Here is an 11,157-nt window from a genome sequence, read left to right on the forward strand (position 1 = left end):
TATTTAAATTGTTATTTGTGTAAATATTAAGGCAGACCAACACATCTGATACACCGGGGCCTAAGATGTGCGCTTAGACTATGTCTGTTGCTAATTTGAGGTTCAACTGCTCAAAATAAACATTTCAACAAAACATTAGCCTTTGAGTGGCTGAGTTGCGCAGTGCGAAAATCAAATAAGGTAGGGTCCATCTGAGGAGGGGCAGAATGCAGACAGCAATCAACAAACTACCTCAAGACTCTTTCTTTGTCCTGGCAGCCAGCGGGAGGTGAGAAAAAAATTCCTGGAGGAATGCAGCACAACAAAAGGGAAGGTCACAGGTCAAGTGCAGGGCCATTGACATGTCAAAGCACTAGCGCTTTGACTTGCCAATGGCCTTGACTGACAGAAGAGAGAGAGGAAATTCTTTTGTCCCCTTGTTCCCCCCCCACCCTTGCCCCCAATGTCCCCCCACTACAAAATCTGGGGGGGGATATATCGACCGCGTCCCCCACACTTCCTACGCCCATGGCCCAGCTCTATTACGAAAAGAAATACAGCAAGTCTTCAAACATGGCGCGTGCTTTCGGAATCACCTGAAACCACACGCCGTGGTTGTAGACTTGCAGCATTTCTTTTCTTAATAGGGCTGGACTGCGGGGTGATTGTGTATAATTGTTAATGTTTTCACGTTAATTGCAACGTCCTTCATGAGCTACAATTATCATGAAAACTTTAACAAATGCACACAATCACCCCGAAGCCCAGATCTATTAAGAAAGGAAATGCAGCAAGTCTACAAACACGGCGTGTGCTTTCAGAATCACCTGAGAGCACACGCCTTGTTTATAAACTTGCTGCATTTTCTTTCTTAATAGAGCTGGGCTGCAGGGTGATTGTGTGCAATTGTTAATGTTTTCACTTTAATTGCAATGTCCTTCATGAGCTACAATTATCATGAAAACTTAAACAAAGGCACACAATCACCCCTCGGTGTGTGCGCGCTTCACACACGGCACTGCGTGCTTGGCGGGGCCCACGGGTGCGCACCTTGCAGGGAATAGTGGTCACCACTCCATTTGACATTCAGTTTATGGCAAACAGACACTCCATTTGTTCAGTGCGCCATTCCCAGATATTGGTCGAAGTAGTGACATTCTATGTAGAGGTACAAATCTAAGTTAGTAAGAACAAGTATACTGAGAAAAGGGCGTTGACTTCACAACTTCTCTTGTATCTGTTTTACCTTGCTAGCACTATTGCGTCTGATATTTCCTTTCTCTAGTAATTTCACAGTTTTATTTGAAAATGAATGCAATGTTTGAATGGTTCAGAGTTAATGTCTTGGTAAGTCTTAAATGTCTTGGTAAGTCCTAATGCCGTTTAGCTTTCATGTTTCTTCAGGATAGGAGGTGTCTTCTGACTTTATACTATTTTTTAGGTCTCAGCTAGCGAAGGCTGCGCTTGCGCAGTCTCGCTCGCGAGATATAATGACTTGGAGAAGAGGGGCTTGAACCCACCCCTCTTCTCCCCTCTTCTCCATTGGCTGGCCTCTTGAATGCTGGCCAGCCATTGGAGAAGAGGTCCGTCACTCCGAACAGGCCCCGTCCTTTTCGGATTCGGGGGCGTGTTTTTTGCAACTTTTCTAATTATCGCAGCCCGGCCCTTTTTTCGCTGGTGGGCGTGTTTTTTTTTTTTTTTCGTTTCACCCTTTCCAGGGTTATTTTCGTGTCTGTTGCTGTGAGGCGAAGGCTTCCCGAAGCAGTATGGTAAGCGATGTTTTATGTTTGTTATTGTTTTGTTGTTTGCTTGCTTTTTTTCTATTTTTGTCTTTGTTTCTTTGTTACAGGGCTTCCCCGGTGCTTCCCCGGTTTGTTTTGTTCCGGTGCAGCGTCGTACATGTAGCGCTTTCCCCGGTATGTATGTTGCTGTTTGTGGGACTTAGGTAAGGCATCCTCTGTGTTTTGTAACTAACTCATTTTTTTTTCTGTTTCTTTACAGGGCTTCAGCGGTCTCTGTCGTTCCGGTGCAGCGTCGTGCAGGGAGTGCTTTCCCCGGTTTGTATGGTGCTGTTTGCGGGTCTTAGGTAAGGCATATTGTGATTTTTATAACTAACTCTGTTTTTTTTCTGTTTCTTTACAGGGCTTCAGCGGTCTGGGTCGTTCCGGTGCAGCGTCGTGCAGGGAGCGCTTTCCCCGGTATGTATGTTGCTGTGTGCGGGACTTAGGTAAGGCATCCTCTGTGTTTTGTAACTAACTCTGTTTTTTCTCTGTTTCTTTACAGGGCTTTAGCGGTCTGTGGCGTTCCGGTGCAGCGTCGTGCAGGGAGCGCTTTCCCCGGTATGTATGTTGCTGTTTTCGGGACTTAGGTAAGGCATCCTCTATGTTTTGTAAATAACTATGTTTTTTATTTCTGTTTCTTTACAGGGCTTCAGCGGTCTGTGGCGTTCCGGTGCAGCGTCGTGCATGGAGCGCTTTCTCCGGTATGTATGGTGCTGTTTGCGGGAGTTAGGTAAGGCATCCTCTATTTTTTGTAACTAACTCTGTTTTTTTTCTGTTTCTTTCCACGGCTTCAGCGGTCTGTGGCGTTCCGGTGCAGCGGCGTGCAGGGAGCGCTTTTTCAGGTATGCATGGTGGTGTTTGCGGGTCTTAGGTAAGGCATATTGTAAGTTTTGTAACTATGTGTTTTTCTGTTTGTTTTTAGGGCTTCAGCGGTCTCTGCCGTTCCTGTGCTGCGTCGTACCTTCTGCTTTTAGGTAAGAGTACGCAATTTTTAAATATTTCATTAAAATATTAATTTGTGTAGTGTTTTACGTTGAACCTTTATTTAATTTTCTTTTTCATGTTTTTGGTGGTATAGTAATAGAGGTGTTTCTTGTCGAAAGTGCTGCTTACTTTTTGGGGAGGTGCAATTCATTATTTGATTATGGGACGGTGGTGCACGTTTTGTAGTGAATCTGCTGTTGTCGGACTGTTGATTGTTTTCCGGATATCACGGTAGGCGGAAGAGAGCTACAAACAGGTAAGTGAAATTTTTGTATAAGTTTAATGTTGTTTTGACGATTAATTTGGAGGTAAATATAATATGTCTATGTATTTTTGCTAATTGTCTGTTATTTGTCTGTTTTCGTAGTGTTTTGTATCTTTTTTAAAATTGTGAGTAGCGTCGTCTCAAGGTAAGTTACAGGTCTACCCTGGCCCTTAGCGTTGTCCGGTACCGTTGTATATGTAATACTTTGCCAAGGATGTATGCTGTTTCCATCCGGGTTTTAGGTAATTAATCTTGCCTAGGTTTGGTAACTAAGTCTGTTTTTTTTCTGTTTCTTTACAGGGCTTCAGTGGTCTGTGGCGTTCCGGTGCAGCGGCGTGCAGTGAGCGTTTTCCCCGGTATGTATGGTGCTGTTTGCGGGTCTTAGGTAAGGCGTCCTCTATGTTTTGTAACTAACTCATTTTTTTTTCTGTTTCTTTACAGGGCTTCAGCGGTCTCTGTCGTTCCGGTGCAGCGTCGTGCAGGGAGTGCTTTCCCTGGTATGTATGGTGTTGTTTGCGGGTCTTAGGTAAGGCGTCCTCCATGTTTTGTAACTAACTCAGTTTTTTTTCTGTTTCTTTACAGAGCTTCAGCGGTCTGTGGCGTTCTGGTGCAGCGGCGTGCAGTGAGTGTTTTCCCCGGTATGTATGTTTCTGTTTGCGGGACTTAGGTAAGGCATCCTCTATGTTTTGTAACTAACTCTGTTTTTTTTCTGTTTCTTTACAGGGCTTCAGCGGTCTGTGGCGTTCCGGTGCAGCGTCGTGCAGGGAGTGCTTTCCCCGGTATGTATGGTGGTGTTTGCGGGTCTTAGGTAAGGCATATTGTGATTTTTGTAACTACCTCTGTTTTTTTTCTGTTTCTTTACAGGGCTTCAGCGGTCTGGGTCGTTCTGGTGCAGCGTCGTGCATGGAGTGCTTTCCCCGGTATGTATGTTGCTGTTTGCGGGACTTAGGTAAGGCATCCTCTATGTTTTGTAACTAACTCTGTTTTTTTTCTGTTTCTTTTCAGGGCTTCTGCGGTCTGTGGTGTTCCGGTGCAGCGTCGTGCAGGGAGTGCATTCCCAGGAATGTATGGTGGTGTTTGCGGGTCTTAGGTAAGGCATCCTCTATGTTTTGTAACTACCTCTGTTTTTTCTCTGTTTCTTTACAGGGCTTTAGCGGTCTGTGGCGTTCCGGTGCAGCGGCGTGCAGGGAGCGCTTTCCCCGGTATGTATGTTGCTGTTTGCGGGACTTAGGTAAGGCATCCTCTATGTTTTGTAACTAACTCTGTGTTTTTCTGTTTCTTTACAGGCCTTCTCCGGTCTGTGTCGTTCAGGTGCAGCGTCGTGCATGGAGTGCTTTCCCCGGTATGTATGGTGTTGTTTGCGGGTCTTAGGTAAGGCATCCTCCATGTTTTGTAACTAACTCTGTTTTTTTTCTGTTTCTTTACAGGGCTTCAGCGGTCTGTGGCGTTCCGGTGCAGCGGCGTGCAGTGAGCGTTTTCCCCGGTATGTATGTTGCTGTTTGCGGGACTTGGGTAAGGCATCCTCTATGTTTTGTAACTAACTCTGGTTTTTTTCTGTTTCTTTACAGGGCTTCAGCGGTCTGTGGCGTTCCGGTGCAGCGTCGTGCAGGGAGTGCTTTCCCCGGTATGTATGGTGGTGTTTGCGGGTCTTAGGTAAGGCATATTGTGATTTTTGTAACTAACTCTGTTTTTTTTCTGTTTCTTTACAGGGCTTCAGCGGTCTGGGTCGTTCCGGTGCAGCGTCGTGCATGGAGTGCTTTCCCCGGTATGTATGTTGCTGTTTGCGGGACTTAGGTAAGGCATCCTCTATGTTTTGTAACTAACTCTGTTTTTTTTCTGTTTCTTTTCAGGGCTTCTGCGGTCTGTGGTGTTCCGGTGCAGCGTCGTGCAGGGAGTGCATTCCCAGGAATGTAGGGTGGTGTTTGCAGGTCTTAGGTAAGGCATCCTCTATGTTTTGTAAATACCTCTGTTTTTTCTCTGTTTCTTTACAGGGCTTTAGCGGTCTGTGGCGTTCCGGTGCAGCGGCGTGCAGGGAGCGCTTTCCCCGGTATGTATGTTTCTGTTTGCGGGACTTATTTAAGGCATCGTCTATGTTTTTTAACTAACTCTGTGTTTTTCTGTTTCTTTACAGGCCTTACCCGGTCTGTGTCGTTCAGGTGCAGCGTCGTGCATGGAGTGCTTTCCCCGGTATGTATGGTGGTGTTTGCGGGTCTTAGGTAAGGCATATTGTGATTTTTGTAACTAACTCTGTTTTTTTTCTGTTTCTTTACAGGGCTTCAGCGGTCTGGGTCGTAACGGTGCAGCGTCGTGCATGGAGTGCTTTCCCCGGTATGTATGCTGCTGTTTGCGGGACTTAGGTAAGGCATCCTCTATGTTTTGTAACTAACTCTGTTTTTTTTTTTTGTTTCTTTACAGGGCTTTAGCGGTCTGTGGCGTTCCGGTGCAGCGTCGTGCAGGGAACGCTCTCCCCGGTATGTATGTTGCTGCTTGCAGGACTTAGGTAAGGCATCCTCTATGTTTTGTAAATAACTATGTTTTTTATTTCTGTTTCTTTACAGGCCTTCTCCGGTCTGTGTCGTTCCGGTGCAGCGTCGTGCTTGGAGTGCTTTCCCCGGTATGTATGGGCGTTTGCGGGTCTTAGGTAAGGCATATTGTTATTTTTGTAACTAACTCTGTTTTTTTCTGTTTCTTTACAGGGCTTCAGCGGTCTGGGTCGTTCCGGTGCAGCGTCGTGCATGAAGTGCTTTCCCCGGTATGTATGGTGGGGTTTGCGGGTCTTAGATAAGGCCTATTGTAAGTTTTGTAACTAACTCTGTTTTTTTTCTGTTTGTTTGCAGGGCTTCAGCGGCCTGGGTCGTTCCGGTGCAGCGGCGTGCAGGGAGCGCTTTCCCCGGTATGTATGGTGCTGTTTGCGGGTCTTACGTAAGGCATCGTCTATGTTTTGTAACTAACTCTGTTTTTTTCTGTTTCTTTACAGGGCTTCAGCGGTCTGTGGCGTTCCGGTGCAGCGTCGTGCAGGGAGCGCTTTCCCCGGTATGTATGTTGCTGTTTGCGGCACTTAGGTAAGGCATCCTCTATGTCTTGTAACCAACTCTGTGTTTTTCTGTTTCTTTCCAGGCCTTCTCCGGTCTGTGTCGTTCCGGTGCAGCGTCGTGCATGGAGTGCTTTCCACGGTATGTATGGTGGTGTTTGCGGGTCTTAGGTAAGGCATATTGTGATTTTTGTAACTAACTCTGTTTTTTTTCTGTTTCTTTACAGGGCTTCAGCGGTCTGTGGCGTTCCGGTGCAGCGTCGTGCAGGGAGCGCTTTCCCCGGTATGTATGTTGCTGTTTGCGGCACTTAGGTAAGGCATCCTCTATGTCTTGTAACCAACTCTGTGTTTTTCTGTTTCTTTCCAGGCCTTCTCCGGTCTGTGTCGTTCCGGTGCAGCGTCGTGCATGGAGTGCTTTCCACGGTATGTATGGTGGTGTTTGCGGGTCTTAGGTAAGGCATATTGTGATTTTTGTAACTTACTCTGTTTTTTCTCTGTTTCTTTACAGGGCTTTAGCGGCCTGTGGCGTTCCGGTGCAGCGTCGTGCAGGGAGCGCTTTCCCCGGTATGTATGTTGCTGTTTGCGGGACTTAGGTAAGGCACCCTGTATGTTTTGTAAATAACGATGTTTTTTATTTCTGTTTCTTTACAGGGCTTCAGCGGTCTGTGACGTTCCGGTGCAGCGTCGTGCATGGAGCGCTTTCTCCGGTATGTATGGTGCTGTTTGCGGGAGTTAGGTAAGGCATCCTCTATTTTTTGTAACTAACTCTGTTTTTTTTCTGTTTCTTTACAGGGCTTCAGCGGTCTGTGGCGTTCCGGTGCAACGGCGTGCAGGGAGCGCTTTTTCCGGTATGTATGGTGGTGTTTGCGGGTCTTAGGTAAGGCATATTGTAAGTTTTGTAACTAACTCTGTGTTTTTCTGTTTGTTTTTAGGGCTTCAGCGGTCTCTGTCGTTCCTGTGCTGCGTCGTACCTTCTGCTTTTAGGTAAGAGTACGCAATTTTTAAATATTTCATTCAAATATTAATTTGTGTAGTGTTTTACGTTGAACCTTTATTTAATTTTCTTTTTCATGTTTTTGGTGGTATAGTAATAGAGGTGTTTCTTGTCGAAAGTCCTGCTTACTTTTTGGGGAGGTGCAATTCATTATTTGATTATGGGACGGTGGTGCACGTTTTGTAGTGAATCTGCTGTTGTCGGACTGTTGATTGTTTTCCGGATGTCACGGTAGGCGGAAGAGAGCTACAAACAGGTAAGTGAAATTTTTGTATAAGTTTAATGTTGTTTTGACGATTAATTTGGAGGTAAATATAATATGTCTATGTATTTTTGCTAATTGTCTGTTATTTGTCTGTTTTCGTAGTGTTTTGTATCTTTTTTAAAATTGTGAGTAGCGTGGTCTCAAGGTAAGTTACAGGTCTACCCTGGCCCTTAGCGTTGTCCGGTACCGTTGTATATGTAATACTTTGCCAAGGATGTATGCTGTTTCCATCTGGGTTTTAGGTAATTAATCTTGCCTAGGTTTGGTAACTAAGTCTGTTTTTTTCTGTTTGTTTACAGGCCTTCAGCGGTCTCTGTCGTTCCGGTGCAGCGTCGTGCAGGGAGTGCTTTCCCCGGCATGTATGGTGGTGTTTGCGGGTCTTAGGTAAGTTGTCCTCTATGTTTTGTAAATAACTCTGGGTTTTTTTCTGTTTCTTACAGGGCTTCAGCGGTTTGTGGCGTTCCGGTGCAGCGGCGTGCAGGGAGCGCTTTCCCCGGTATGTATGTTGCTGTTTGCGGGACTTAGGTAAGGCATCCTCTATGTTTTGTAACTAACTCTGTGTTTTTCTGTTTCTTTACAAGACTTCTCCGGTCTGTGTCGTTCCGGTGCAGCGTCGTGCGTGGAGTGCTTTCCCCGGTATGTATGTTGCTGTTTGCGGGACTTAGGTAAGGCATCCTCTATGTTTTGTAGCTAACTCTGAGTTTTTCTGTTTCTTTACAGGGCTTTAGCGGTCTGTGGCGTTCCGGTGCAGCGTCGTGCAGGGAGCGCTTTCCCCGGTATGTATGTTGCTGTGTGCGGGACTTAGGTAAGGCATCCTCTATGTTTTGTAACTAACTCTGTTTTTTCTCTGTTTCTTTACAGGGCTTTAGCGGTCTGTGGCGTTCCGGTGCAGCGTCGTCCAGGGAGCGCTTTCCCCGGTATGTATGTTGCTGTTTGCGGGACTTAGGTAAGGCATCCTCTATGTTTTGTAACTAACTATTGTTTTTATTTCTGTTTCTTTACAGAGCTTCAGGGGTCTGTGGCGTTCCGGTGCAGCGTCGTGCATGGAGCGCTTTCTCCGGTATGTATGGTGCTGTTTGCGGGAGTTAGGTAAGGCATCCTCTATGTCTTGTAATTAACTCTGTTTTTTTTCTGTTTCTTTACAGGGCTTCAGCGCTCTGTGGCGTTCTGGTGCAGCGGCGTGCATGGAGTGTTTTCCCCGGTATGTATGGTGGTGTTTGCGGGTCTTAGGTAAGGCATATTGTAACTTTTGTAAGTAACTCTGTTTTTTCTGTTTCTTTACAGGGCTTCAGCGGTCTGGGTCGTTCCGGTGCAGCGTCGTGCATGGAGTGCTTTCCCCGGTATGTATGGTGGTGTTTGCGGGTCTTAGGTAAGGCATATTGTAAGTTTTGTAACTAACTCTGTTTTGTGTCTGTTTGTTTTCAGGGCTTCAGCGATCTCTGCCGTTCCTGTGCTGCGTCGTACCTTCTGCTTTTAGGTAAGAGTATGTAATTTTTAATTATTTCATAAAAATATTAATTTGAGTAGTGTTTTACGTTGAACCTTTTATTTAATTTTCTTTTTCATGTTTTGGGTGCATAGTAATAGAAGTGTTTCTTGTCGAAAGTGCTGTTTACTTTTTGGGAATGTGCATTTCATTATTTGATTATGGGAGGTTAGGGCACGTTTTCTAGTGAATCTGCTGTTGTCGGACTGTTGATTGTTTCCGGATGTCACGGTAGGCGGAAGAGAGCTACAAACAGGTAAGGGAAATATTTCTATAAGTTTAATGTTCTTTGGACGATTAATTTGGTTGTAAATATAATGTCTATGTATTTTTGCCAGTTGTCTGTTATTTGTCTGTTTTCGTAGTGTTTTATATCTTTTTTTAAATTGTGAGTAGCGTTGTCTCAAGGTAAGTTACAGGTCTACCCTGGCGCTTAGCGTTGTCCGGTAGCGTTGTATATGTAATACTTTGCCCAGGATGTATGCTGTTTCCATCAGGGTTTTAGGTAAGTTATGTTGCCTATGTTTGGTAACTAACTCTGTTTTTTTATGTTTCTTTACAGGGCTTCTCTGGTCTGTGTCGTTCCGGTGCAGCGTCGTGCATGGAGTGCTTTCCCCGGTATGTATGGTGCTGTTTGCGGGAGTTAGGTAAGGCATATTGTACGTTTTGTAACTAACTCTGTGTTTTTCTGTTTGTTTGCAGGGCTTCAGCGGTCTGGGTCATTCCGGTGCAGCGTCGTGCATGAAGTGCTTTCCCCGGTATGTATGGTGCTGTTTGCGGGTGTTAGGTAAGGCATCCTGTATGTTTTGTAACTAACTCTGTTTATTTTCTGTTTGTTTACAGGGCTTCAGCGGTCTGGGTCGTTCCGGTGCAGCGTCGTACCTTCTGCTTTTAGGTAAGAGTACGCGATTTTTAATTATTTCATTTAACTATTAATTTGGGTCGTGTTTTACGTTGAACCTTTAATTTTCTTTGTCATGTTTTTGGTGGTATAGCAATAGGGGTGTTTCTTGGCGAAAGTGCTGTTTATTTTTTTGGGATGTGCAATTCATTATTTGATTATGGGAGGGTGGGGCATGTTTTGTAGTGAATCTGCTGTTGTCGGACTGTTTATTGTTTTACGGATGTCACGGTAGGCGGAAGAGAGCTACAAACAGGTAAGTGAAATTTTTGGATAAGTTTTGACGATTAATTTGTATGTAAATATAATATGTCTATGTATTTTTGCTAATTGTCTGTTATTTGTCGGGTTTCGTAGTGTTTTTTTATCATTTTTGCAAATTGTGAGTAGCGTCGTCTCAAGGTAAGTTACAGGTCTACCCTGTCCCTTAGCGTTGTTCGGTAGCGTTGTATATGCAATACTTTGCCCAAGATGTATGCTGTTTCCATCCGGGTTTAAGGTAAGTTATCCTGTCTATGTTTGGTAACTAACTCGTTTTTTCAATGTTTGTTTACAGGTCTTCTCCGGTCTGTGCCGTTCCGATGCAGCGTCGTGCATGGAGCACTTTCCACGGTATGTATACTGCTGTTTGCGGGTCTTGGGTAAGGCATATTCTATGTTTGGTAACTAATTTTGTTTTTTTCGGTTTGTTTACAGGGATTCCCTGGTCTGTTCCGTTCCCTTGCAGCGTCGTGCATGGAGTGCTTTCACCGGTATGTATGGTGCTGTTTGCGGGTTTTAGGTAAAGCATCTTTTATGTTTCGTAATTAACTCTTTTTGTTCTTTTTTTTACAGGGCTTCCCCGGTCTGTGGCGTTTCCCTGCAGCGTCGTACCTTCTTCTTTAAGGTAAGAGGAAACTATTCTAATATTTTGATTTAGGATTTTTTTTTTGTAATCTTTGATTTAAACTTTGTCTAATTATATATTTGAAGATTTTTTGATTTAGAGTAATACAGGTGTTTCTTTACGAAAGTACTGTCACGTGTATTTTGTGTGGGATGCATTATTTTAAGACGTGAGGGTGGGGCACGTTTTTTTATTGAATCTGCTGTTGGGGAAGTGTGACATTCTTTTCCAGATCGCATGGTAGGCGGGACGCAGCTACAAACAGGTAAATGTAATTCTTTTATACGTTTTATGTTCCATTTGCAATTACTTTTACTGTGATTATAATGTTTGTAATTTATCGATACTGTTATTTTTTGCGATGTATTTTCTTAGTTATTGTTGGATGTTAGGTTGTTTGTTTGATAGTAATACAGGTGTTTTGTAACGAAAGTACTGTCACGTGTATTTTGTGTGCAATTCATTATGTGGTTGCATGAGGGTGGGGCACGTTCTTTTATTGAATCTGCTGTTGTGGGAGTGTGACAGTCTTTTCCAGATCGCACGGTAGGCGGAACGCAGCTACAAACAGGTAAGTGTAATTCT

Source organism: Triturus cristatus, chromosome 1_1 (genome assembly GCF_964204655.1).
Source record: "Triturus cristatus chromosome 1_1, aTriCri1.1, whole genome shotgun sequence".
NCBI classification, from domain to species: domain Eukaryota; kingdom Metazoa; phylum Chordata; class Amphibia; order Caudata; family Salamandridae; genus Triturus; species Triturus cristatus.